Source organism: Rattus norvegicus, chromosome 2, assembly GCF_036323735.1.
Source record: "Rattus norvegicus strain BN/NHsdMcwi chromosome 2, GRCr8, whole genome shotgun sequence".
Taxonomy (NCBI): domain Eukaryota; kingdom Metazoa; phylum Chordata; class Mammalia; order Rodentia; family Muridae; genus Rattus; species Rattus norvegicus.
The window spans coordinates 215,189,004-215,195,029 of NC_086020.1; positions in this window are offsets into that span (position 1 = coordinate 215,189,004).

Consider the following 6,026-nt stretch of genomic DNA (forward strand, 5'->3'; position numbering starts at 1 on the left):
AGAATCTTAGGTTACATCCATTTACATGTTTAATTTTAAAAGATTCATTACCAACCAATTTTATAAATTTAGATGTCCTGGAAAATATGAATGAGTGGGTGCTCTCTTTAATGAGATATTTTAAACATATACTACAGTATTTAGACATTAGTCTATTTGGTATTTAGTATTTAGTCAGTAGTATTTAGTTGTTGTGGTTTGCCCTGGAGTTATCTGTATTTTGATGCTAATTCTGCTGCCTCAAGGACAGCTACCTAGTCAAGACTCCGGTGACTTCACCAGAACCTTCTCCCCACTGAATTTGTAAAATACAGGTGAAGGGTAGGTACAGGATAGAAGGAGGCCTGTCATTGGAGAAGAAGGAAGGATGGGCGGGAGAGAAGTTTGAAGGAAGAGGAGACTGGAACAGAACGGAGGAAGAGACAGGAGGGAGAGGGAGAGAAGCCATGGCAGGTGACGTTAAGATTCAGCTCTGGGTATTTACAGGTTGTTACAAATGTTCTCAAGGGATGGATGGTACTGGGCTTTGTATGTTTAGGTGGCCAATTATGCCTTACCAGTTGGGTCAAAGGTTATTGTGTTGTGTGTTTTATGTGACAGCTTGAGTGTAGGAAAGTGTGCGGTGGCTGGAGACAAAGGGCTGCCACTGAGGAGTTGGGATGTGTTGCCGCCAAGCTATCCAGCAGATATCTTGGGGCATCAAGGTGCTGAACCTAGGGAGACAAAGACAACCTCACTTTCTTATTTTTTATATTTTTATATTTTTACAGCAACATTTAGTAGTCAGTTCTAATGTATGACTATTGAACCAAAGGGTAGAAGAACTGAAGAAAATAACCCTACCACTGAATGTCCTGGGAGAAAGAGTAATACAAAATGTCAACCCAAGGTCGGATTAAGATGACTCAGAAGACAGGGGCACTTCCTCTAAGCCTGAAGACCACAGTTCAGTTCCTCAGAACCACATGGGAGATGGAGAGAATTCATTCCTGAAAGTTGTCCTTTGATCCATACACAAGTCGTGGCATATGCACATACATATGTGCATAAACACATACGAATAAATTAATGTAGTAACACATTTTTAAATGATAAACTGTTTAAACACTTCTAATACTGCTTTGGCAACTATACTAACACTTTAAATGACCCTATTAATCATTTTTACTTTCAAAGAAATTAATGCTTTTAAAATCATGATCAATGATTTTAAAAATAAAATGATCAATAATTTTATTAATTACTTAGTACAGCTATAACTAAATGAACATTAGTCTCTTTCAGCCTATGTTTTGATGTACAGATTCAAAGGCAGAATGCAAGCAGACTTGAAAACATTCTTCCAATATGTATGCCAATAAGAAAGTTAAATAGAAACATATATATATATATATATATATATATATATATATATATATATATATATATATATGGAGGTCTCATCTCAGCTGGTGAATGCTGCCTAGTTGGTGACCCAGTGTCTGAGGGATCTTGGGGGTCCAGGTTAATTGAGGCTGCTGGTCCTTCTACAGGGTTGCCCTCCTCCTCAGCCTCCTCCAGCCCTTCCCCAATTCAACCACATTGGTTGGGTGTAAATATCTGCATCTGATTCTTTCAGTTGCTTGTTGGGTCTTTCAGAGGGCAGTCATGGTAGGTCCCTTTTTGTGAGTACTCCACAGCCTCAGTAATAATGACAGGCCTTGGAGCCTCCCCTTGAGCTCGATCCTACCCTGGACCTGTTGCTGGACCTCCCCCTCCCCAGATCTCCTCCACTCTTGTCCCTGAAACCAGGGGTCAGAGTCCCTGACTGGGGAAAGGCAACCCCTTCTCTTACCTGATGTCCTGTCCTGCTGGATGTGGACTCTACAACCCCCCCCCCCCCCACTGCAGGGGATTTCATCTAAGGTCCTTCCCTTTGAGTCCTGAGAGTTCTGAGAGACTCTCCGGCAAAGCAATTCTTCAACTGTGAAACAGAAGGGCATGTTCTCTGCATGCCTGCAGCTCCGTTGTATTGTATGTGCTCACTGTTCACACTCTGGTTATTCTGGCCTCTACTCTGCTCATGGGATATTCCTTGTTCTTTTTCTCAGTGCTTCCCCATAGGACTTCACAGCTCTATCTCTGTGTTTACTGAAACAGCATCTGCATTTAGAGTCCCCTGCCCACTCTATCCGAAACGTTCACTCTCATTCACGTTTCGCCCTCTTAGTAACTGTTTTGCCTCAAATTTTTAAGTAGCCGTTAGCAAGCGCATGGATCTTCGTTTCTGCTATTTAATTCTCTACTGCGACTGACAATACGCATTATTTTCCATAATTGATATCTGAAAGCAAACATTACTAAATGTGGATATAATTTTATCAGTTTCTGTATTTTGGTGGTAAAGAGATTCTATTAACCTCGTCTATGAATTTGAATAGACAGCAGTTCATAATATCTACTCAGTAAGTTATTAATAAATACACAGACAATTAGACACTCTATAATCGGTGACTACTACATGCATTTTTCTTATTCTATTAAATATTCAGCCATATTTGTTTTCCACACACTTATGTTTAATGCATCTAGTCAGTTACAAAAGCACCTTGGCCTTAATAAATATCTTTTCAATTGAATTTTCAAAGCGTTTGAAAGGCTGCAAAACCCCAGAGACTTTGTTTCCTGCCCAAGCTAAATTACATCGCCTTTGCTAAATGTACAATCCTCCGCTTGCTAATTATAGGCCTTGATTTAATGGGGTCTGGGGTGGATGTTTCCTGTTACTTCTTTATCTACAGATACTGCTTCATTCAAACGATACAGAAGTTCAGAATTCATGTTGAATTCACTTACTTGTTAATTTAAGTTACTAATTGGTTGATATTGTAGGGATATAAATTTATATCTACCGTGAGATATGTAATATTTAAAGGTGAGATAAATTCTACATTACATAGTCCACATTATTTTTACCATTTACCTAAAATCAGATCATTTTTCTGCCTCTTAGGTTACTTAAGACATGAAACCTTTAAAGTTACACTGTAACTGAGCTGTTAACACAATAACATAGATTTGGTAAGCACAGGCATCCTTAAATAACCCCATAGCGTAACTAATAGAAAGCATGAACTATTGGGAATGGTTTGAAAATATAGATTGTAAGTCACAAAGGAACATTCAGTAGAGTGTCTAAACATCTAATGTTCCTTATAAGGAAACCAAGAACACATTTGTAACATGTCTTTCCCACCACTTGGCAAATGTCTATGCAATGTGGTTAGAAGCTGGCTCCTCAGCTCCTCCCCTGTCAATCTTGGGTATTAGTTCCACAGCTTGTAAATGCCGACTGTTGTGCAACAGAGACAAGGATTTGCATTAATACATTCATGAATTTTAATTTCTGGTGGCCAAAACAGCAAACAAATGAGAACAAATAAATTTATAATCTTCGATGCCTCTTTCAGAAATAAAATGTTATGCCCCAGGGATGAATACTAGGTTCAAGTTCAAGGTCTGCACATTACCAAGACTGACCTCATCCTCATCACTTTTATTGGCCACTGGCTACTGTATGCTCCCCAGTGGCTTACCATAAATGGGGGAATGTAGTGTATCTTTCCATAAGATGTATGAAAACAAAAGCCTTATTTCCTTCATTTATAAAATCTTGAAAATTAAAGTTAGTTTAGCAAAGAAACAGATGTGAAGAGATTCGTTTGCACCTGCATGTAATTCAGATTAACAAGTTCTTATTTTATGGGACTTTTTTTTTAAATGTGAGAGAACTGTTAATTTATGAGAGGAAACAAGGTTTGTTCTCAATGGAAAGGAGATGGAACTTTACAATCGAGCTACAACTAGTACACATCTGAATCAAAGGTACCGTCCCTGATGTCCACCTTCCCCTTTAACACATCTTGGTTTTAGGGAATAGCTTGCATGTTCAAACGGTAGATATGATTATGAAGGACCATAGTGTTTCTGTCTTGTTCCCCACACAGCTTTTACTTGAAGATCTGAGCATCTGTGTCAGGCTGATGTTGATTACATACCAAGAGGACTTATGCAGACATCCTGATGGACCATCCAGACAGGCTATGTTTCAGGCTTCTATACTGATGCTAGTCGACACGGACTTCACATTTTGAAGAATTATGTTTTTCTGGCAAGAAGCTAAAAACCTTATAGTGCGTGCTAAGCAAAGAAGCAGCTGCCTCTTCTTCAGAAAGTATAGAGTGAAGAAGAAAAAAAAAGTCGAGGTTTCCAATTTTAACATCGAAAAATAATTTAAAACTAACTTGCTAATGCTTTTCTTTCTCTAACGATAAAGGTATATCATTATATAAATACCTGTTCTGTTCACTTGGATATCTAGTGTTTATTTTGAGTTCAAATTAGATCTTGGTGGCACAATGGGGCATAGAAAACTCTTCAAAGGGGTTGGGGATTTAGCTCAGTGATAGAGCGCTTGCCTAGCAAGTGCAAGGCCCTGGGTTCAGTCCCCATCTCGAAAAAAATAAAAGAAAAAAAAACTCTTCAAAAATAATTCCAAATGTATAAAAAGGGTTTGACTGGGAGTCACACATGTGCTTTTATGTGTATTATGCATGCTACACGTACAGATTGTTACATATGCCATTATAAACATAGTTTTTATATAGAAAATTATTAGTCCAACACAGATGCTTGGGCTCTTTCTTGAATATTTCCTGGCAAGCACGACTCTTCAGAGAATCCCATGCAGAATGTTATTGACAATTTGATATATTTCATTTCTTTGAATCCTACCCTTTGTATGTGTATTTTTTCTTATTTATTCTTATCTCATAGATCCCCACTTCAGCCTCTCTTTCCTACACTCCTCACTTGCCTCCTCCAGATCCCCTGTTCCTCTGTTTCCCTTCAGAAAAGAGCAGGCTCCTGGAATAGCTTAAGATATGCCTAAGAAGATCCAGTAAGACTAGGCTAGGCACAAACCCTCATACCAAGGCTGGAGGAATCAACCCAGTAGGAGGAGGAAAAGGGCCAGAGAATCAGTCATCCTAAGAGTCAATGACACCCCTACTCCCATTGTTAGGAGTCCAGTGAAAGCCCCACCCTAAATCTCCATAGCAACAATGTGGAGGCCCTGATGCAGACCCATGCATTCCCTGTGGCTTTCAGTCCCTGTGAGTCCTTACAAGCCCAGCTCAGTCGTGTGTTTATTTCTAATTCCTTGGCCATTAAATCTTAAATTGCTCTCACTGTGGAATTTTCAAATTCAATTATTGAGCATGGATAAACAAAGAAAAGTCAGAATGGTGATCTGTAAAAAAAAAAAAAAAAAAAAAAGGAATTATCCAATGAAGAATCACTTGGAAAATAGAGAATTCTTATTACAAAAAAATGTATTTTTTTTTAATTCAAGAACACTTCCTGGTTGGGGATTTAGCTCAGTGGTAGAGCACTTGCCTAGCAAGCACAAGGCCCTGGGTCCAGAAAAAAAAGAAAAAGAAAAAAACAAAAAACAAAAAACAAAAAAACAAGAACATTTCCCGTAACAAACTATTTTCCTCTGGAAAATGCAAGATGCCTTCCATTAGAGGAATATATGGCTCAAAATCTTCAAGCTACATAAACAAGTGTCTATTTACACTCAGTTATTCCATGCAGAGAACCGAAGAATCATGATGAAGCTCAGCTCTAATAGTAAATGTGTTATAAAAAGTCCTGTAGTGTCTTCTGAAGTGCATATTTTATACTTTCGATCATCATTCCTATCCGTAAGGATCTTACACTCATATGACAGATGAAGGACAAGAAATTTACTCCCCATTAGAAGTGATATTTGAAAAGTATCATAAAACTTCTGTTAACAAAGCTAGTAGCATTGCTTTTCTTTAAAGTGAATTTGAACATAAGCTACAAACATTACACAGAGACAGATGAACCCTGAGTTTCCTATCTGTCCGAGTGAAGTCTTGTTTTGTAGCCAAAGGACCCAAGACCTGCTAGATCTCTGCTTCCCACTGCCTTGCAGATTTTTAAAATAATTACCTAGC